The following is a 23,590-nucleotide window of genomic DNA, read 5'->3' as shown; positions in this document are numbered from 1 at the left end:
AATTTAAATCTAAGTGGTAAAACTTACAATTTTGGACTAAAGCATCCTTATGGAAATATCCTTCAACCAAACAACCAAAGCTTTTAAAAACACGATATGAAAGGTTGAAGCATAGAGGAAATATGTGATCGGTTTGACTACTTAAACTTGAAAACTTCCATTTGTCAAAAAAAAAAAATCAGGAAAATGAAAAGACAAATCATAATCTATGGTATTTGGAATACACATAACTAACCAAAGAGTAGCAGCTAAAATATGTAAAAAAACACTTATGAATCAAGAAGAGACTAATAAGAGTTCCCGTCGTGGTGCAATGGAAATGAATCCAATTGGGAACCATGAGGTTGAGGGTTCAATCCCTGGCCTTGCTCAGTGGGTTAAGGATCCGGTGTTGCCACCAGCTATGGTGTAGGTTGCAGATGCAGCTCGGATTTGATGTTGTGGTGGCTGTGGTGGAGGCCAGCAGCAGTAGCTCCAATTCGACCCCTAGCCTGGGAACCTCCATATGCTGCATCCATGGCCCTAAAAAGCCAAAAAAAAAAAAAAGAGAGAGAGAGAGAGAGAAGAGACTAATAAATAACGCAATAGTAAATGAGCAAAAATATGAACAGAAATTTCAAAAAAGTAGCAGAAATGATCCATAAACATGAGAAAAGACACTCCACCTGTTTTGTGCTCATCTCAGCCTATAAGTATTGTGGTTGGACCAGCCTTTGTGGTTCTTATTATGATTACAAGATGCCCTTCAGGAATAACCATCAGGAAACTTTGAAAAAATAAAGGTTTATCACTTACAGATCCTGAAAAGTGCACGACACACCTGGGGCCACAGAGCAAGCTTGCCAGTAGAAAGAGAGAATGCATTTGAGAATCTGGGGTTCTGCTTTTATTGGGGTAGCAGGTGGGGGCTTAGGGTTTCCTGGGCTCTCTATTGGCGAATTTAAAACATAAGACTGGGAATCTAAAGTTCAGGAAGAGGAAACAAGTGGCCCAAATGGTCAGTTATGGAAATCAGCCAAGATCTCTTAAAACAAAGAAGCCTCAGTGGGGGAAAGGGGCCTGGCTCTATATAGCTATTTATTCAAGATACCCTTCTTTGAAGTGGATGCCTGGGCAATCAAGGCTTTAGTCGGGCACTTTCACGAAAAAATAAAAAAGCCTCCTGGCAGGGTTTACACCACAATCTACTTTGTGATGTGGAGGCAAACAGAATCGACAGTGAGTAAACTAACTGCCTGGGAGGCTGATATGCTAAAAGTCAGGGGGAGGGCATTTTGTAACCCAGAAACTGCACACCTAAATAGGGTTATAGTAGCAAATCCTACCAAAATTATATAGGAAATAGTCTGAAACCCAGTTTGTAGCCATTGTCCTAAACTTGAAGAGTCTCTTGATGAAATTAAGTCAGTGATCTAGGAGCTCTAGAAATCTGTTCAAAGATTTGAGTAATATTATAAAATGTTACATCTTGGGCCATTTGGTGTAAGTTTGAACATGTCTTGAATTGGTTGATCGCTCCATATCTAATCAAATGTCTCTTAGTACTAACAATATGTCACTTCAGTTAAAGGCTGTGTCTCATTTCAGTTGGCTGTGATGCAGGTGAATTCTCCAATTTAGACATACACAGTTCAAGTATTTGCATCAGTTTATTTAATAACAGACATTTCTGAGACTTGATTCTGAGTTTTGAAGGCAACCAATGGAGAAAATGTTTAGATGTTGAACTTGAAGCATCTTCAGATGGAGTGAGGGCAGGTGATGGCAATCTGATAGAATTTCCTGGTTTGCAGTTTGAATGCCTCTGGTGATCTTTCTGAGTGGCCCACACAGCAAGGGCATGAAGCTTGTTCATATATGAGCTGGTGTGGTGATTTCTCTGAAGTTTATATTTAAAAGTGTGACTTTGGCTTGCATGGCTTTGGGAAAAGGGCAGCTTTAGTTCTGAATGATTCCAAGTAAGAAGAGGGGGAGAAAAATTGGAAACACTAGTTTGGAGAGTTGGAGCCAGATAGCATAGGAAAATGAGAAGAGTTCAGTATCCAGTCCAGTTTACCAGTAGAACACAAAATTACAAAGAAAACTTACAGAACTAGAATCTAATATTCGCAAGTATATATTATAGCTTTGACTGAAACATAATTTTTTTCTACAGTCACCCCTATTTTTATCACAGATTATCAAAGTAAGACTAATTTGTTTGCAAAAGAAAAATAGTCTCTTTAAACTTGTCCTTATTATCTACATAAATGCAGCAAGAATAGCGACTGACCATTCAGACTATTTTATGTATGATTTGCTGGAACGTTTCATAAGGGATCTCAGCTTAAACTTTTAAATGATTTTCAAGGCTAGGAAGCCAAGCCAAATTCTTGCCATCAGAATTTGCATGCAATATCTATAGATTTGGATGAATTCCTTCTTCTTGAGGTCCTAGGTCTGCCAGGAAGTGACCTTCCTTACACACCTGGTAAAGCTGAAGGGAGGGGGGAAATCTACAAGAATGATACAAAACTGATTTTTCCAAGGGGCTCTTAGCAAGCAAGAGTTTGTGTGCCTGTGCTGCAAAAAGCCAAACTATGAAAACAAGTATTTGTTACAAAGTAAGGGTTTATTTGCAGGGTACCAAGAAAGGAAGTGGGAGACAAGCCTCAGATCACTTCAGCTTGGTCTTTGAGTTAGGGATATATTAAAGGGGAGGAACAAAGAAACTGGGAATGGAGTTCCCTGCTGGCTCAGCAGGTTAAGCAGTGCTGTAGCATGGGTCTGATCCCTGGCCTGGGAACTTCTGCGTGCTTCAGGCACAGCAACAAAAAGGAAGAAAGAAAGAAAGAGAGAAAGAGAGAGAGAGAGGGAGAGGGAGAGGGGGAGGGGGAGGGGGAGGGGGAGGGGGAGGGGGAGGGGGAGGGGGGAGGGGGAGGGGGAGGGGGAGGGGGAGGGGGAGGGGGAGAGGGAGAGAGAGAGAGAGAGAGAGAGAGAAAGAGAGAAAGAGAGAAAGAGAGAAAGAGAGAAAGAGAGAAAGAAAGAAAGAAAGAAAGAAAGAAAGAAAGAAACTGGGATTAACCATCTTCTTGTGACATTTTTTGAGTGACATTTTTTGACATTTCCTAATCATAGTTTCTGGAGTCAGGATGTCTTCGGTTTGTGATTCTCAGCCCTGGTAGTCTGTGGCTTGGAGGTCTCTTCATTCATTTTTTTCCTAGAGAAACAACCTGGGTTTATATGCTGATGACAGTATCTATAAGGCAATTTTAGTACATTAATTATATTGTCAACCACAGCCATACCAGTCATCTGACTCTGGTTGATTAGTGTTCAGTTAGCACAGGATTGAGGTCAGTGGAGACAAGAAAGAGATTGAGGTCAGAGGAGAGAAGCAGAGGAATAAAGTCTTGGATAGAGAGATTAATCATACACTCAGTAAGGGCACTCTGTGTTAGGTGGACTTGATTTCAGGCCTATATTGGCTCCATAAAATCAACTTTAGTTCCTTAAACCCAGTCCTATCTATGTTTATGCCCCTTCTCAAATACGATATTCCAGCCAAAGCTTTGGTAAATATAACCAATGATTCTAATTGTCTCCTGTCGCAAGAAGAACAGATTCTTATTGAACTTATGCAAATAATTATATTGCTATGAACACAGGGAAGCTCAATGAGGGTTTCTAAATTCTGGGAGGATCAAGTAGTGAGAAAAAAAGTACCGTTGACTCTTGAGCAACATAGGTTTGAACTGCGCAGTTCTCTTATAATCTAAATTACCTCCTGAGGCATTTCCAGTTCAAAGACATGGTAAAATTTACATCTTCAAGGGACAGAGAAAAGATGTTTTCTCCTGGGAGTTTTAGTGCCCTTTGGTGGTTTTGGCAGTCCTAGTAAAATGTAATAGCACTGCCCTGAAATCCCCTGTAAAAACAATTCCTTGGATTCACGGTCATATGGGGTCTCTTCAGGGTTGGAAGTGAAGGGGGGTCGTTTGAATCTCTATGGTCATGGAAATGATCAAATCATTGGACCAGGCTGACTTTGTGCAGCAGGAGGTGGGCTTCATCTTAGTGTTTTTCGTTCACTGTGAGCTTCAGTGATCATCCTTGCAGGAGGCCGCAATAACCCTGTCAGCTCTTCCCTTGGCTGCAGAGGCACCTTAGGAGGTGTGTTTTTTTTAGTTTTGCCCAATTCAAGGAAAGCTGAAGTGTCTTTCTTTCTTTCTTTTTTTCCTTTTTCTTTTTGGCTGTGTCCAAGGCATGCAGAAGTTTCTGGGCCAGAGATCAAACCTGCGCCAGAGTGACCTGAGCCACAGCAGTGACAATGCTGGATCCTTAACTTGCTCCACCACCAGGGAACTTCAAGATCTGTGGTATCTTGAAGGCAATGAGTACATAGCCTGGGTGGATTTTTAAGAAAGTTATGGAGGAGTTCCATTGTGGCTCAGAGGTAATGAACCTGATTAATATCCATTATTTGAATTTTTCATAGGGATATCACGTAAACATAAATAAATACAATCAGCTTTTTCCACATTTAAAATGAAAAATGGGGAGTTCCCATCGTGGCTCAGTAGTTAACAAACCCAACTAGTATCCATGAGGACTCAGGTTCGATCCCTGGCCTTGCTCATGGGTTAAGGATCTGGCATTGCCGTGAGCTGTGGTGTAGGTCAGCAGCTACAGCTCCGATTCAGCCCCTAGCCTGGAAACTTCCATATGCCGTGGGTGCAGCCCTAAAAGGAAAAGAAAAAAAAAAAAAGAAAGTTATGGAATTTAAGGTCCTCGGAGACACCAGCCAGTTGCTGCATTTTGGCAGCCATGAATAATAATAATTCAGAGCCCATTTCAAACAAACAAAAGATAAAAATTCGAAATAGCTAAGTAGTTCCTCTTTCCCTCCTGTTACATAAAATCTTTAAGAAATATTTGAATTTCGAAAGTTTTGATTTCAGTTTCTACTTCTTAATTTCTCCTGTTATCTCTTCTCTATCGTTACTGGAAAGCTTCGGACTACATCCGGTGAGCCCTCTTTGTGGGTGGCCACTTCTTCCCCTGGGGTGTCCCAAGAGACCTCTTGGGGACTGGCCTTTGCCAGCAATATCGCGTCAGGTATTGAACCCATAATAAACTGAAGAGCAACGAATAGCCACAGTCGTGAGTGAAGTGGTGACACAGAGACCATAGGCTTCTGTTGTATTTTCCCTCTGGTGGTGCCATTGGCTTCTGGTTGCAAGGCTATTTGACTCTTCCGGGTTAGGAGACATGGTCCAGGTGCAACCCACTGCCGTAGTGGCAGGCTGAGGTCTCTCATCCTCCTTGTCTACCTTCCTGATGGGAATCTTTTTTTATTTTACTTTATTTTATTTTTTATTTTTATTTTTTTTTTGTCTTTTGGGGGCCAACATCTGCAGCATATGAAAGTTCTCAGGCTAGGGGTTGAATTGGAGCTGTACCTGCCAGCCTATGCCACGGCCACAGCAATGTGGGATCTGAGCCGCATCTGAGACCTACCTCACGGCTCATGGCAACGCCAGATCCTTAAGCCACTGAGCGAGGCCAGGGATCAAACCCATATCCTCATGGATACTAGCTGGGTTCATTACTGCTGAGCCACGATGGGAACTCCTGATGGGACTCTTCTTGGTGCCTTTGGCCCAGAGCCTCTCCCTGAGCAGTGACAATAGTTTTGGGATCCAATCCACCCTTTGCTCTCCTTAGCTTTGAGATGTGGAGGAGCTTTGCACACATTTATAGTCAATTAAAGCCTTTATAATTAGCATGTAATTGTCTTGTTAGACCATATGGCCTTGATCACACTGCTCTTGGGAGATCTTTGGATTGTGACAGCAGCCGTGACCTTTTGGGTTGGATACTGCAGGCAACACACCTCAGAGGCAACAAGCAAAAGCATAGAGCAGTCCAGTGACCCCCAGCGGGCAGAGCTCCTTTTCCAGATGGTGTCCCCACCTGACAGGTGGTTAGTAAGAAAGTTTCGGGTAAAAGGGGCATTGTCCTCGGTGAATTGGAAGGGTAATCATGGAATCCAGCCAACTTTACCCATTGTTGTCTGCTGGTCAATGTTTATTGTGGTTCTTATTACGATTGCAAGATGCCCTTCGGCATAAAAAAAAGAAAGGTTTATTACTTACAGGACCTGGAAATGATAAAACACACCTGGGGCTACACAGCAAGGTTTCCAGAGAGAGAAAGTGCGAGGACCTGGGGTTCTGCTTTAACTGGGGTCAAAGTTGGGGACCTAGGGTTTCTTAGGCTCTCTCTTCATTGGCGAATTTAAAAGTGGGCGTGTACACTTTGAAAAATAGTGTTCTACTAGCCTCAGTAAAGCTGAATTTGTGCCAGGAATTTAAGGCACAAGAAGAGGAAAGAAAACAAAAAGCAAGTAGCCCCAAAGATCAGTTATTGAAATCAACCAAGATCTCTAAAACAGAGGAGGCTCGCATTTCAGGCAGGTGGCCTGGTCCTTTAGCTAGTCTTGTGGCCAGCAATGTGTTTGTTCCAGCTAGCCCTCTTTGCAGTGGATGCCTGGGCAGTCAAAGCTTAAGTCAAGGCACCTCCATTACAAAAAGAAAAGCCAGCGGTCAGAGTTTATACATATTCTCTCACTATCAATCAAGGAAGCAGAGATTAAAACCCAAGGAGATATCCTTACATACCTACTGGATTGGCAAAAATTTGCAAGTCAGATGGCGAGGGTCTGAGGGGAGCTGGTGGGCGTGTACACTTTGAAAAATAGTGTTCTACTAGCCTCAGTAAAGCTGAAGACACTGTGTCTGGATATGAACCTGTATGTACCCATCCTTCTGCTGCTAGGTTTACCCCAAAGAAGTGCATCCGTGGATTAGCAACATCTGCAGGAATACTCATAGAAATGCTGTTTTTCACAAACAGCAAAGCAACAAACCTGGAGAACATGCAAGTATCCATCGACGACAGACCATAGAGGCATTGCAATGTGTGTTGTACACCATTCATCATGATATGCAGAAAATGAAGTGCCATCCAGCAGTGAAGGCAAATGAACTTGTTCTCCTTGTGACCGGATGGATGAATTTCAAAAACAGAAGGTCCAGTGGGAAAAAGCTAATCACAAAGGAATGCATTCATATGACTCCCTTTTATATAAAGTTTAAAAACAGACAAAGCAAAAGAATATTTTGTTTAGGAAATTATATATAAGGGGTAAAATGATAGAGGAAGACAAAGGAATAGGCTTTCTGGGCTGAGGAGGCAGGAGCATGGAAAGAGAGGCGGTATTAATCGTGTTTTTAAATGTCTATTTCCTATGTTTTCTGGTGGGTTTGTTTGTTTGTTTGTTTGTTTGTTGCTGTTGTTGTTGTTTGGCCACGTCCGTGGTATATGGAAGTTCCTGGGCCAAAGATGGAATCTGAGCCAGAGCTGCAACCTATGCTACAACTGTAGCCAGGGACAGAAATGGCACCTCCACAGAGACACCCACGGAGCCACAGCAGGAACGCCTCTTATGGTATTTTGACATCTTAAAACTCTTGCTGGCACAGAAGGGATAACGGTACCTCAGAGTAACCAGTTCTTAGAAAGAGCAAAGGTTCGACCAGGAGTGTGCCTTTTTCTTTTCTTTTCTTTTTTTTTTTGGTCTTTTTAGGGCCAAACCTGAGGCATATGGAGGTTCCCAGGCTAGGGGTCAAATCCGAGCTACAGCTGCTGGCCTACACCACAGCCATAGCAACGCAGGATCCCCGAGCCGTGTCTGCGACCTACACCACAGCTCACAGCAATGCCGGATCCTTAACCCACTGAGTGAGGCCAGGGATCGAACCTGCGTCCTCAGGGATGCAAGTCAGATTCGTTTCTGCTGAACCATAATGGGAACTCCCAGGAGTATGCCTTTTTTATGCAAATGAACACATCCAGAGTCCACACCCACTATTACCCACATTAGCTAACTCTCACACACCAAACCAATCCTTCCCTGCCCTCAGTCATCCCAGGACCAGCTAGGGGTGGCAACCGGTCACCACCCCTAAAGCCATGGAACCCTAGTAAAGGCTCTTAAGTCCCCACACTCAGATGTCTTTCTCATGTGGCCCCCAGTGGCAGGGGGGTCCCCCCTCCCTTGGAAAGAGTAAGTAATACATTCTTTTTTTGATGACATTAGCCTCTCTGTGTTGTCATTCAGTCACCTCCATAAATTAAAATCTGTGGCTGCAGTCACTGAGATGGGGATTTAATCAGGGAGAGGCACGCAGAGATCATCTCGGGAACGGTAAAGTTCCATTTCTTAAATGACTGGTGGGTTCAAGTGCATTATCATTAGTCTTCCAGCTGCGCTTAGATTCCTTTGTATCTGTCACATGTTCCATGATGAAAAGGAAAAAAACGATAAACTTTTTTATTTACTATAAACGTAATGCACCATTGCACCAATATTAATTTCTTAGTTTTGACAAATATACTTCCGTGATGCAAATTGGTAACATTAGGAGAAACGAGGTAAAGGGTATGTTGGAATTCTTTGCACTGTCTTTACCCTGCTTCTGCAAACCTGAAATTATTTGAAAATGAAAATGCTTTTTAAAAAGTACTGCAGGAGCCAAGCCCTGCAGAGCTTTCCTTGGAGGCCAGTCTGAAGTGTTTGGATTCTGTCCTCTGAGCCACAGGGCGTCACTGGAGGGTTTTCAAAAGGTGGGGCAGAGGCCAGCGGGTATGAAAAGACAAAACACAGCTTCTCGGGAGTTCCCATCATGGCCCAGTGGAAACGAATCCCACTTGTATCCATGAGGATGAGGGTTTGATCCCTGGCCTCGCTCAGTGGGTTATGGATCTGGTGTTGCTGTGGCTGTGGTGTAGGCTGGCGGCTACAGCTCCAGTTCAACCCCTAGTCTGGAACTTCCATAGGCCGCATGTGCGGCCCTAAAAAAAAAAAAAAAAAAGAATTTCAGAATTGTCATAGACGGGGAGGCAGAGCTTCCTTGCAGCCAGATGGAGATCGCCTTTGCCTGACCCTGGACCATATGGTCCCTGTGACAGTGGACACAAGGAGGAGCTGCTAGAGAGAACACAGCGTCCATTGATAGAGTGGACAGTGGTGGGAGGGAGTGTCCCACAGATGCGTCATAGGAGGGTCCCGGGGGGGAGACGGGAAGGAAGTGGGAAGGACAGAGACTGCCGGGGTGGGGGTGGGGGTGGGGGGTTCGTGGGGGGGGGTTGGGAGGGAGGCCTGTGAACAAAGCAGGTTGAAGAGCCCCCACCCTCAAACTTCCTTGTGTCCCTCGGCCAAGCCCTCAACCTCCTGCCTCCTGACACCCACCTTCCATCAACAGGCCCCTGCCTCCGCCTTCTTTGCTTCCCCCCTCACCCCGACTCCCGCACACGCACCTGCCTCTTCCCTCCCAGACTCCCACCTCTGGCACTCAGGCCACGCCTCACTCAGCCCTATAGATAAAAGCCACCCCTTTCCCTTGGCCTCCTTGTGCCGGTATCTTGCTGTCTTTCTCTCTCCATTACAACCGTCACCTCCCGAGGTATCACATACTTATTTCTTATCGTCTGTCCCTCTCAGTAGATCATACGGTGATGTGATGAGTTGAGTTGTGTCCCCTCCAAATGCACATGTGGCAGTCCTGACTCCTAGTACCTTAGAATGTGGCCTTATTTGGAGATAGGGACTTTACAGAGGTAATCAAGTTAAAATAAAGTCATGAGAGTGGGCCCTAAATTCAATATGACAGTTGTTACAGGTGTCTTTACAAAAAGAAGGAAGTTTGGGCACACATGTACACAGGGAGAAAGCTGTAGGAACCTAAAAATGGCCATTCACAGGCCAAGGAGAGAGGCCTCGAATAGATTCTTCCCTCAAAGTCCTCGGCAGGAACCAGCCCTGCTGACACCTTGATCTTGGACTTCTGGCTTCCAGAACTGTGAGGAAATACATTCATGCGTTTCCCCTCCTCGGTATTTTGTTATGGTGGCCCTAGCCAACAAATCAGCTTGGGTCTAACCATAAAACTCGCACTGTCACTCTGAGCAAGTCCACGACCCTCTGTGGATCCCAGTTTTTCTCAGCCTGGATAACCAGGTGTCTCACCAACCAGCTGTGTTTATTAAGAAATACCATTTCCGTTCCCAGCCCTGGAGGTTCTGATTGTGGAGAAGAAGGGGGACGTTGGCGTCTGGAGCACCCCTATGGGTCATTCTGATGTGGCAACAGCTGGACCCTGTGGCTTCTGAGGCCCCCTCTGCCTCTGCAGACCTGAGATTCTGCTTTGACAAGAAACCAAAAGGGGAAAATGGCACTTGCTGGCCCCTGGAGGACAGTCCTGGTGGATTCCCTAGGAGGGTGGGGGTGGAACTCGGGACAGGAAGAAAGCAACTTCTTCCCCCTCCCCTCTCCAAGTTGCAGATTGGAAAGGAAAAAAAAAAAAAAAAACAAGCCGCAGCTGCAAAGGACAATTTGGCCTTTTCTCTAAGAGCTAAGATCTTGGCTGGCTGGAGGGGAGATGCCGCAGTTTGACCCCAGCTCCCTTGCTGTGGCCGTGGCCATAGCACCATCTGCCCAGTTTTTTTCACACTGCCCAGGACTTTTCACCCCAGGAAGAGGGGGTGTCCTTGGGTGGCCCTAGAGCCTTGAAATGGGGCCACAGAGAGGAAGGGAAAAGAGGGAGAAAGAATTTGGGGAAGAAGTCATGTCAGTGCTGAGAAGCCTGGGGACGGGGGAAAGCAGGCTAAGCTGTGGCTTTGGGGGACATATGTGACCTGGAGAGCCCCGCTTCCTAGTTTTTGCAGCTCTGCCACTCTAAGGCGATTCAGGGGAAATTCCACCAGCCCTTCGAGCCCCACTTACCTTCTCTGCGAAATGGGTGTCACCCATAGCTCGGATGATGTTGTCCATAAGCCCATTGGGTGCCTCCCATTTTCAGGATTCTGACATTTGAGGGTAGCTTCCTGGGGCTAGAGATCAGGACAGTGGATTTGTTTTCTGGTTCTGCCACAGTCATGCTGTGTGGCCTTGGGGAAGATGCGCCCTCTCTGGGCGTCTTTGCAGGGGAGGTGGGGGCAGAATCTATGGCAGCTTGTAACTCCATGACCGTATCCTTGCACACACATTAAGAGTATTTACTACCAACGGGATTTATCACTGTTGATGGTGACCTTGACCACCTGGCTGAGGTAGTATCTGTCAGGATTCTCCAAGGTACAATTACCCCAATTTTTTTTTTCTTTCTATACTGTGCTCTTTGGAAGGAAGTCATTAGGGGCAGCCCACACACAGGGAGTGAGGAGTTATGTGCCATCTCCTTGAAGGTGAATTCATAAATTACTTGGGATTCTTCTGCCAGAAGACTTGTGTATCCTCTCCCACTCATTTATTTATTCACTCATTTATTTATATCAATATACTGCTTTGTTTTCTTGCCCAGATGATTCCAGCTTTGGTCATGACAAGTTCTTTCAGGTGGTTCTTGTGTCCCTTTGACACGCTGCCATCACTGTGGGGTTTGTTTGTTTTTTAGTACTTCCTTACTTTCTGGCACTACGAGATGCTCTAGGCTCAGCTGGTGTATTCCTACCCCAGTCCTAGAATAAGCCAATTCTCCAAGGAGCCCTGGTTCTTTTATTGGAGAATAGTATTAGTAACTGGAGCTCCTCGTGGTGCAGCGGAAACAAATCGGACCAGGAACCATGAAGTTGCAGGTTCGATCCTTGGCCTCGCTCAGTGGGTTAAGGATCTGGCGTTGCTGTGAGCTGTGGTGTAGGTCGCAAATGCATCTTGGATCCCACATTGCTATGGCTGTGGTGTAGGCTAGCAGCTACAGCTCCGATCAGACCCCTAGCCTGGGAACCTCCATATGCCACATGTTTGGCCCTAAAAGTCCAAAAAAAGAAAAAAAAAAAAAAAGAAAAGAAAAGAAAAAGAAAAAAAGAAAGAAAGAAAAAAGAAACCAAGATGTGTGTGCTGAATGTGCTCATTGCTACTGGGGTATTGTTGCAGCTAAGCCCTCTCAGCTGATGGAGCAGGGAAATGGATATTTATCAACTAACTTCTGTATACACACATATCCATAAATATTTCTGTATGCAGCTGTCAATCTACCTGCATCTGTATCTGTGTTAAGCTAAGCATGAGTTAATGCTATCTCCAGCTCTAATCCATTACCATTAATCCCTTGCTTGACTGTAACTTCTCACTCCAACAGTGAGAAACCTGCACCGTTCTTCTTTTGTTGATCAAATTGTCCAAACTTTGGCTAGTGGATGCCCCTTTAAGTTGGCTCCTTTCACTTGGCTTCAACATTCTTTGAGGGCTTTCTTGCTTCCTGACACAAGACATTTCAGGTTCACCTTGTACTTTCCCGGCACAATCAGCCATTTCTCTAAGGATGTGCATCTCCTTTAGTGGAGAATGGTATTTAGGCACCAAGATCTGGGCACTGGGTGTGCTTATTGCTATGTGGGTGTTATGGTTCCTTGGTTCTGTCAGTGGGCAGAGCTAAGGAATAGTGTGTGTGTGTGTGTGTGTGTGTGTGTGTGTAAAGCATGAGCTCATTCTGATGTCTCCAGTTAAAACTCATAGCCACATATCCTTCCTCTGTTTCATATTTTTAACTTTCCCACTGTGAGAAGTCAGGTTCCCAAATCATCAATATATTTACTCATTTCTTCTATCAGACAACATAGACAGTAGTTTCAGAATTATAACACCAACACCTCTGCCAAGTATGATTAAAATCTAAGATTTCTTTGTGGTTCTCTTTATCCTTAGAATATATTCCACTAAGAGGTTAGAAGTTGGAGTCCTCTGGCCAAATTTGCTTAAATTAATTGTTTTCTCTGTGTGGTTAAATTACAAATTTGCCATACAATTAAGCTCACTTTTTCCCTCTTTGTTTTCAAGTTTAGGGCTTAGGTTTTCATCTTTTCATTTAATTTTATTTTTGAAAATGTAAAATAATATTTACATGGTGAGAAAGTCAAAACTGTAATAAAAATATATTCAGAGAAATCTCACTCTCATCCCTTTCTTCTGCACTGCATTGCCACCAACTCCTTATGAGTCACAATTTTTAATCATTTTCGAATTTGTCCTTTTGGGTTTCTTTTGCATAATCAAATAAATAAATACATGTGGCAATAAATAAATAAATTTTTTTCTGACACAAAAAGATATCATACTATGCACAATCCTTTATATTCTGTTTTTATTTTATCTTTTGGTTTAGCACTGTATATTTTAAATCTCTCCATACAGATTCAGTGAGATCTTCCTTCTGGTTTTTCTCGTTGCTTAACATTCCTCGCATGGTACCAAAGTTCATTTTTGTTATTACAAATAATACCTCAACGACTAATCTTGTATATAAGCTTTTAAATTTTTGTGTAATTATATTTTTAGAATAAATCCTAGAGTAAAAATCCTCAGAGAGTACAGAATATGCCATTCTGCTAGATACTACCAAATTCCCACCAACAATGTGTGAGAGTGCCTGTTTGCTCAAAAGTTCTCCCATCCTGGCTTGGCAAGCTTTTGAACTTTTGCCAATTCGATAGATGAGAAATGACATTTCAGTGCAGTTCAATTTGTATTAAAACTTCTCATCTTGCAGTTTTCTTGTGGCACAGTGAGATCCTTGGTTAAGGATTCAGTGTTGTGGCTCGGGTCACTGCTGTGGCTCAGGTCTGATCCCTGGCCTGGGAATTTTCACATGCTGCAATGTGGCAAACAAACCAACAAAACAAAATAAAACCAAAAAAAAAATGAGAAAGGCGTTCCCACTGTGGTGTGACAGGATTGGTGACATCTTGGCAATGCTGTAACTCGGGTTTGATCCCGGGTCTGGCACAGCGGGTTAAAGATCTGGCGTTGCCACAGCTGCAGCTTAGGTCAAAACTATTGCTTGGATCTGATCCCTGGCCTGGGACAAGTTGCAGGGTGGCCAAAACAAAACAAAAAGCCAAAAAAACCCCCCAAAAACAAAAAAACAAAACAATAAACAAAAAACAAAACAACAAACCCCACCAAAAACAAGAATAAACAAACAAAAAACAAAACTTCTCATCTGTGTCAGACCCATTTGTATATAGACATGCTGGGCCATAGACGTGCTGGGCCATTGCAGGTAACCCCAGTAGATTGGATTTCGGAGTTGACCCACGTTTGGTTGATGGCTGTGGCTCCCATCGTGCCGAGGGGGGTCTGCACAGAGAACCGCAGCCCCTCACTCTCTTTCTCTGGTTCCTTGAAGGTCACCGACCCTGTTCTCAGCCCTCCACCAGGCAAGGGAGAAACTGTTTCCTCTGCACAAAGAAGACTCTGAGCGAGGAGGATGACTTGGTCTCTGAGAAATGCTGAAGTCTCGACCTCCTCCACAACTCAGAGGGCCAGCCGGGGTCAAGGTCATGATGAAGCCAGGACCACAGAGTGCAAAGGACTGGCGGGGGGGATGGTTGCCTGAGGAAGCTGGATTTGGAGACCCAGGGGGCCCAGTTCCCCCAGGATGACCAACACAGCCTCTCGCTTATCTCTCAGACTGAAGTCTCATCAATTCCATCCTCCCCAACCTGGCTGCCTACACGACATGCCTAAAACTCAGAGAGATGATGGCTCCTGTATCACAAGCTTTTTTTGGCTTTCCAGTTCAGACCTGACCTCTACTCATTTTCTGAATGGACTCCCCCTCTGCTACCTCTCCATACCCTGCATCCATCCATCCTCCCATATTAATTAGATGCACAATAAATGACCTCCAGCTCAGCATTTGAAACAAAAGTGAACACATTGTTTTACACAGTTTCTGGGGAACTGGTGTTTGGAAGCAGCTTAGCTGGGTGGTTCTAGCCCAGGGGCTCTCAGGAGACTGTGATCAGATTGTCAGCTGGGGCTGCAGCCACTCAAAGACTTGACTGGGCTGGCGGGTCCACCTTCAAGATGGCCACTGAGTTGAGCAGCATGGCTGTTGGCAGAAGTCCCCAGTTCCTCAGTACATGGGTGTTTCTGTAGAACCTCTAGAGTGTCCTAACCCCCTCAGAGAGTGCTCTAAAAGAGGAAGGAAGGAGGAAGCCACAATGTCTTCAAGACATAGTTTTGGAAGTCGCACCCATCACCTCTTCCACGTTTGATTCTTTCAAGGTATGCTCCTAGATCCAGCCCACACTGAAGGAGGCTCCACTTAGGAAAGGAAGGAGTATTAAGAAATTTGTGGACATGTTTTAGAATCACTGTGCTATTCACCCACCTAGCCAACACACATTAATTGAGCACCTGTTGTGTCTCTGGCCTCGTGAGCAGCCACTCATAGCCCACAACCTTGAAAAGTGCATCGTCTGGATCAGAGGTGCACATTCAGATGTCTGCAGGGTCCAGGAAGTAACATGATCCAGTAAAGTGAACTAAGTGGCCAGATCTGGCTAGCTGGCTACCAGGTGCAAGATGAAAAGACAGGTTGCTGCCTAGCTTCAAAAGTTTATGTGAAGCCTCCTTATTTTTAGATATTGACAACTAATTTTTTTTTTTTTTAAACCTTCTGTTTGCCTGGTTTGGCCCACATGCCACCAGTTGGCAGCCACATTGCATCTCCCAATGTTCTTCCCAAACCTTCATTTATTCATTCCACAAACATCTGTATGTATTGGGTCCCTTTCACACATTACAGAAATGCTCTGCGGTCAGTCTCTGCGCACCCCATTTCCCTGGCCTGGGGTGCCTTCTCACCTCTCTCCCCACAGTGAACTTCTATTCCTCCTTCACAACCCAGGTGCAAGTGTTCTTCTGGGAAACCTCCTTGGGCTCCACCTCTAGGGGGTGTTACTGGCTCCCTCCTCTAGGCTCCCAGCTCCATGATATAGCACTTTCCAGCCTCCATCACCAGAAAGTGAGCTCCTGAAGGAGGAGTGAAAATACAGGTGCTGCTGGAGTTCCTGTCATGGCTCACTGGTAACAAACTGGAGTAGGATCCATGACAACATGAGTTCAATTCCTGGCCCTGCTCAGTGGGTTAAGGATCTGGAGTTGCTGGTAAATACTGAAGGCAAGAGTTCCCCTTGTGGCTCATTGGGTTATGAACCTGACTAGTATCCACAAGGATGTGAGTTCCATCTCTGGCCTCTGTTAGTGGGTTAAGGATCTGGCGTTGTTGTGAGCTGCGGTGTAGGCCATGAGCTGCAGCTCCGATTTGACCCCTAGCCTGGGAACCTCCATATGCTTGTGGGTTCGGTCCTAAAAAAGGCAGGTGCTGCTGAGGACAGAGAGGAAGATGACCTGGGACCATCTGGCAGGGCTTCCCAGAGGAGGTGGTCCTGGTCCTGGGAGAATGCATAGGACTTGCAGGAAGGGGGTCTCCAGCAAGGGGAAGAGGATGAGCAAGACCACAGAGGCAGGAAAGCGTGGGTCGTGCCTGAGGCTGGCAGAGGCCCAGCTCCTTCCTCCTTGGACCTCCCTGCAGCTGGCGGGCTCCTGGCTGCCTCCCCAGATGTGAAGCGAGGTCCGCAGGCCCTGAGGAGCTCTGAGAAGCAGGGGAAGGGGAGATGGCTGGAACAAGAAGCCCAACTCTGCCCTGAGTCACGTGGAGTCCGTCCCACAATAACAAGAAACTGGACGAGGTGGAAAAGAGGGCCCAGGGGGGGCAGGGCTTAGGGGTGGGCTGAGGGAACCGGAAGCCCCATCGTGCCCTCTGCCTTGGGGCCTCTAGCCCCAAGTTCCCCTGGGGCCTTGGCTCTGACTTCCACTGCCCTCGAAGCCAGATCCTTCTCCAGCCCTTCTTGTCGGGGCGGGGGGGGTGGTCTCCCTACAGGCCCTGCCTTCCTTCTACTGTGTCCTCCACCCAGCAGCCAGAAGTATCTTTGAAAAAAACATATCTGATCATGTTACTCCCTCCTTAACTCCCTGCAGGGCTTTTCACAGCTCTAAGGAGGCAAGTCAAACTCTCCTTGATCTGTAGAACCTTGCCCACTTCTCTCATTTCTTCTCGTGTCCCTGCCCTCTTCACTGTGCCTCTTTTGCGCCTTCAGTCTGCTCTCCTGCCACAGGACTATTGCACATGCTATTTGCTTGATGGTTATGCTCTTCCCTGACTTCTTTCACTAGTTAATTCTTCCTCTCTTATCAGATCTTAGCTTAAGCCTTCAGGACAGCCCTTCCAGATCCCTAGAATCTACTAGATTCCCTTGATATGTATTCTTTTTTTCCCTTTAACATCCATCCCCTATTTGTACAATGCATTCATTATTAAGATTTGATTCTTTACCACACTGTGAGCTATGCAAGGACAGGGACTGTCTGTTATGTTTGTCCTGCTACCCAGCACCCAGTGCACACACTGTCCCTGGAATAGAGTGGAAAATAATCCATCAGTGTGGAGTTCCCATTGTGGCTCAGCAGGTTAAGGACTCGATGTTGTCTCTGTGAGGATGTAGGCTCAATCCCTGGCCTTGTTCAGTGGGGTTAAGGATCTGGTGTTGCCGCAAGCTGTAGTGTAGGTTGCAGATGTGGCTCGTATCCACTGTTGCCATGGCTGTGGTGTAGGCTGCAGCTCCAATTCTATCCCTGGCCCGGGAATTTCCAAATGCCGCAGGAGGGGTCATAAAAAGAAAATCAATCAATCAGTGCATCCCAGGAATCTCTATCCCACGCAGGACATGACACATGTTCATGGTTATTGCTTCACAGCAGGCAGGGCAGGGAGCCAAAGCAGAGGTTATTGGTTCTATTGCACAACCGAGAAAAAGCAAGGGAATTTAGACAAAACCCCATGATCCCTGCGGGAGGCAGTGGGCAGGCAGAGACTTGAACTCAGGGCCCCTACATATATATCATGGGCTCCTCTTCCATGAAGCAGTTTTTTTTAATCCATATAAAATTTATTAATGAGCTGTTTACATTATTTTAGCACTAAGTATTCAAAATCTAATGTATATTTTGCATTTACAAGACATCTCAATTTATTTTTATTTTTATTTTTTTAAATTTAATTTTAAGAGTTCCTGTTGTGACTCAGCAGGTTACAAATCCGACTAGCATCCATAAGGATGGGGGGCTGATCCCTGGCCTTACTCAGTGGGTTAAAGATCCAGCGTTGCTGTGAGCTGCGGTGTAGGTCGCAGATGTGGCTTGGATCCCACCTTGCCGTGACTGTGGTGTAGGCTGGCGGCTGCGGCTCCAATTCTACCCCAGCCTGAGAACTTCCATATGCTGCAGATGTGGCCCTAAAAAAAAAAAAAAAGCAAATAAAAAAATTAATCTTATTGGAGTATAGTTGACTTACAGTTGTGTTAGTTTCAGGTGTACAGCAAAGCGAATTAGTCATACATAGACATATACACATACATATACATGCTTTTTTTCCCCCATATAGCATGAAGCAGTTTTAAGAGCAGACCAGGAGTTCCCGTCGTGGCGCAGTGGTTAACGAATCCGACTAGGAACCATGAGGTTGCGGGTTTGGTCCCTGCCCTTGCTTGGTGGGTTAACGATCTGGCGTTGCCGTGAGCTGTGGTGTAGGTTGCAGACGTGGCTCAGATCCTGTGTTGCTGTGGCTCTGGCGTAGGCCGGTGGCTACAGCTCCGATTCGACCCCTGGCCTGGGAACCTCCATATGCCGCGGGAGAGGCCCAAGAAATAGCAACAACAACAACAACAAAAGACAAAAAAAAAAAAAAAAAAAAAAAAAAAAGAGCAGACCAAGTATGACAGGTAGTTGTCCTGTCTGGGCAGTGTGGCACTGCATGTATCACGGCTCACTGGCTGGATCTCCCTGCTGTAAATTAGGACTGATGAAAAAGTTGAGTTTTAAGTCTCAGGGGCACTGAGAGGTTTCGTTCTCATGGGGTTGCATCTCTGTCCCTGCCACCAGATGGTGGGCATCCCAGGAAGGGTGGGACAGTGTCTGCAGTACCTGTGGGTCCACAGGTGTCCTCCACTCTCATCCCAAGACCCCATACCAGAGAGCTCATTTAAACATCGTATTTTTCTCTGTTAGAAGAGAAAGTCATTGACGGAGAAAACTATGTCTTTTCCACCTTTTTTTCTTCCTCGTATTTATGAAGTGGGCAATGATCAGCAAGGCTTTTGTTAAATTAACCTGTGTTTTCATCTCCCTCCTCTGGTTTCTTTGAAGAACTTCGCCCCATTTCATGCAGTTCTGGTAGAACCACCATTATGTGTTCCCACCCAGGGGTGGGCATAGCCTCTATTCCGGCCAATCAGAATATCTGTTACCCTGACCATTGTGATTGGTTCAGGAATAGACATGTGACCTAAGCAAGGCCAATCAAGGTCTTCCTTAGAACTTATATATAGATGTAGGAGAAAAAAAGGTTGTCCTTGAACTAGGACTGGTGAGCTGAGACCATGTAAGCCTCGAGTTCCTGGAGGTCATCTACCCTGGCCACAGGGACGAAACCACCAGAACGATGATAGAGCTCTGGCACCAGTTCTCACTTTTAAGACTCTAAATTCCCTTTTTTACTTAAGCTAGGTTGAGCTGAGCCTAGCTATAATCAAGAGTCCTTGATGGGTAAGGCCAGTTTTATTGCAGGGAGGGTCATGGTTATGTTACTGTGCCCTTCAAGCCTCCCTATTCTGGGTCACTCTTGGCCCCTAGCCACCTCCTACTGTCATCGTCAGAGAAGAGGAGCAAACCACTCCTTTGCAACCCAGACTTAATGCAGCTCAGGGCTGTGTTAGTTGCAGCCTCTGAGAAACAGAAGCCAAAGCAGAGTGAGAAGTGCAAGAGATCCATTGACAGTGATGCCCCCGAGGACAAAGGGGAGAGGGATCAGGGAGAGCAAGAAAGAGCCTTCAGCCCATGTCTGAGGTCTGATGTCTGAGAAAGGAAGGGGGGAGGAAAGGAGGATTGGGTAGAAAGGGCTTCAGACTGCAGTGCGGCGCTGAGAAGTCTCAGCCGGCCTCGTGGGGGACTCCGGCATGGAGGTTGTTTATAGAGGAGTCCCACATCGGGCAGAGGCGTGCAGGGTGTGCTCAGGCAGGGGCTGCCCTGGAAGCACGGGGCTTCAGCCACAAGCTGTATCCCGAGGCATCCAGAGCTCACTGGACTTCCTGCAGCGGGAAGGGAGTTGTGAGTGGCACACTCCATGGGTTGAGGTGATGCCTCAGAACCCACTCATTTTAATAAGGCCGTATAGGGATTTCTGAGGCAAGATTCAAACCCAAGCTTTCTTCCTCCAGAACCTGTGTTTTCTCCAATGTCAATCTTCCTTGTACATTAGGGATCGAAGATGGTAAGTAAGCCTCGTCTCTGATGCCAACTCATATTGATGGGGAAGCGGCTGCCTGGACTCTGTGTTGAGGAGGATTCTGAGGTTGCTTCCAGGTTCAGCAGGAAGCTCCATGATTGATTAATGATGTCTACTGTGGATAGGAGAGGGGTGAGTGTACACGTGTGTGCCAAGTATTTGCTATCCTGAAAGTAGGAACAAATACATATTTATTGAATGAATGAATGCTGAGTCTCATGACATTAAAAAAAAACTAGACAACTCTCTTCCCCCAAGGGAAACTGTCCGCTGATGAGATGTCCTGGCACCTGGCCCAGAATCTCAGAATCTTAAGTAGAGTTGCCATTTACCAGGGACCAGTTATGTGTCAGGCACCATGTTAAGCCCTTTCAATGCATTTTCTCATTAGATTCTCACAAAAGTCTCATGAACAGAAGATTATAACCTCTGCTTTATGCTGTAGATATAGTGACCTTGACCTGTGCAAATCAGTCACAGAGCCCATTTCCACAAGCCTTTGTCATTTTCTCTCCTCCACCACATGTAAGATCGGTGATGGATTTTGTTGTGTCTCCAAATTTAGTGTAGCCATTGGAGCAAGATTCAGTTATTCATTTATCAAAGAGAGGAAATAAATTCTTGAATGAGTCCTTGGAAAACCCTCTGGAAAGTTCCTGAGAGATGAACCCAATCCAATCCAGCAGTTAAGCCTGTGTATTTAGAGGCTGAGTTCACAACCATTGGCCCCAAACCATTTTATGTGCAGTATATTCACCCTGCTGTGTCCCAGACTCAGTGCAAAGCACCTTATGCTCATTAACTTATTTAATTCCAACCATAGTCTTATGAGGAAGTAAATATTATTTTCTCTGGCTTACAAAAGATGAACCTGAGGTTTAGGAAGGTGAACCTACTTGAGGTCACACATAATATGAGGCCAAGGGTGTATGGATACATGTGAGTATGTTTTTTGGTTACATGTGGGGTTAGACCATATAAGCAGAAAGTATTTTTGGAAGAACATGTGATGAGACGATTGCAAAGGATTCAAGAGGCCCCGGGAATGGACTTTACAATGAGCACTTGTTTATAAGCCATTTTTGAGATCTATTCCCACCCCTCATGCAACCTAACTTCCTTTTGGGTGTTCCTGATATATGCGGTGTTAGTGGGACCTTGGGCACATGGCCCAATGACAATCTCTCTTGAAGTCTTTGAATCTGTCAAGGAGAGACACACAGCTTGGTTTTCATTCCAGGGCACAGGAAGGGAGTGCCTATCACGGTTTCTAGACATGGATAGTCTTGTCCAATTTGGGACTCCACAGTTAACTCCTATCCAACAGTGGGCAAGCTGCATAACCTCTCTGTGCCTCAGTTTTTCCATCTGCAAAATAGGGACAATAGGAGTTCCCGTCGTGGCACAGTGGTTAACGAATCCAACTAGGAACCATGAGGTTGCGGGTTCGATCCCTGGCCTCGCTCAGTGGGTTAAGGATCAGGCGTTGCCGTGAGCTGTGGTGTAGGTTGCAGATGCGGCTTGGATCCCATGTTGCTGTGGCTCTGGCGTAGGCTGGCAGCTACAGCTCCGATTGGACCCCTAGCCAGGGAACCTCCATATGCCGCAGGAGCGGCCCAAGAAATGGCAAAAAGACAAAAAGACAAAAAAAAAAAAAAAAAGAAAAATAGGGACAATAATAGAATCTACTTCATAACTCTTATGCACTTAGAGAAGTACCTGACCTGTGGAAAGTTCTGTTTTGGTGTGTTTGTCTTGATGTTGTTCCATTGGTCATCAAGGGTCTACAACTCATTCCTGCCAGCAAGACCTGGGGAGGTTATCTTATGCTTTTCAGAGGATGGACCCCAGCTTTCTCACTGATTCTGTGAGCACTCATACTCTACCATCCTTCATTTCTCTGCTTTACTCACTCAGAGACGGCCTCTGTTGCCTGCAAACACAGAATACTAGACGCCATGTCAATGCTGTCTCCCTGCAAAGCTGGAATTTTACTTATTTATTTATTGATTGATTTGCATTTTAGGGCCGCATCCACGGCATGTCGAAGTTCCAGGCTAAGGGTCGAATTGGAGCTGTAGTTGCCGGCCTACGCCACAGCCACAGCAACACAGGATCCGAGCTGCGTCTTCGATCTATGCCACTGCTCACAACAATGCTGGTTCCTTGACCCACTGAGCAAGGCCAGGGATGGAACCTGCATCCTCATAGGTACTAGTCAGATTCATTTCTGTGAGTCACAAAGGGAACTCCCCAAAGCTGGGATTTTAGAACCTCCAAGCTAGGACCATCCCCAACTCCCAGGAGAATTCTCACCTGACATTAAGAAGTCTGTTCTCAGAGTTCCTGTTGTGGCTCAGTGGTTGATGAACCTGACCAGGAGCCATGAGGAAGTAGGTTCGATCCCTGGTCTCACTCAGTGGGTCAAGGATCCAGCATTGCCGTGAGCTGTGCTGTAGGTCGCAGACGTGGCTCAGATATGGTGTTACTGCAGGTGTGGTGCAGGCTGGCAGCTGTAGCTTTGATTCACTCCCCCTCCCCCAGCCTGGGAACCTCCATATGCTGCGAGTGCGGCCCTAAAATGCAAAAAAAAAAAAAAAAAAAAAAAATTAGGAAGAAGTCTGTTCTTTCCCAAACTTGGGTCTGGGTGGTGGTACCAAAACCATTCAGACTGGCTCCTGCAGGTTGGAGGGGGTTTATTTGATTGCTGAATACGTATCATCGAGCAATCCTCTGGCTGGATGGCATGGTGGAGCTATTGGGGATTATTAGTCTGGAATTAACTTAAGCAAACAGAGGTCCGGGATGTGTAGGGACTTGTTCAATGCTGCACAGCAATGTGGGATGGCTCCTAGCTCAAGTTCTTTCTGCTAAAAGGCTGCTTAACCTCTGTGGCCTTAAACCCTTACTACTATACTCGTCCATTTTCAGGTCTTTGCTTGCTCCCGATCTCCTTAAGCTTAATACTACCTCAGGGCCTTTGTACATGCTGTTTCTTGTGCCTGGAACTCTGTTTCTCTCGACTCTTGCATTCTCCACTCTTCACCTAATTCCTTCCACTCTTTCAGATCTAGGCTTCTTTCTCCCTCCCTAGACCACCGGCTCTAAGTGGATCCCCCTACTGGGCCAGCGTTAACATTTGTCTGTTTCCTTCTTAGCAGTTCCCGCACTCACATATTCTGTTCTGCTTCTTGTCTGTCTTCCCCACATGACCTGAGGGCAGGGGCTCTGTCTTGTTCTGGCTCAGGGCTTGGCGCCATGTTTGATAAAGGAATGGATGACCCAGAGTTCTCCACCTAGAAATAACTTCAGTTACCATCTAGATTCCCCGTCTCCCTCCAAAGCTGAGGCCCAGCAGG

The sequence above is a fragment of the Sus scrofa genome, chromosome 17 (assembly GCF_054392235.1).
Source record: "Sus scrofa isolate SSC_HxYL_T2T_F1_AM1 chromosome 17, Sscrofa_HxYL_maternal_Yorkshire_Landrace_v2.0, whole genome shotgun sequence".
In the NCBI taxonomy this organism is placed as follows: Eukaryota; Metazoa; Chordata; class Mammalia; order Artiodactyla; family Suidae; genus Sus; species Sus scrofa.
The sequence above is the reverse complement of the archived record's forward strand: the minus strand, read 5'-3'. Positions refer to the sequence as shown.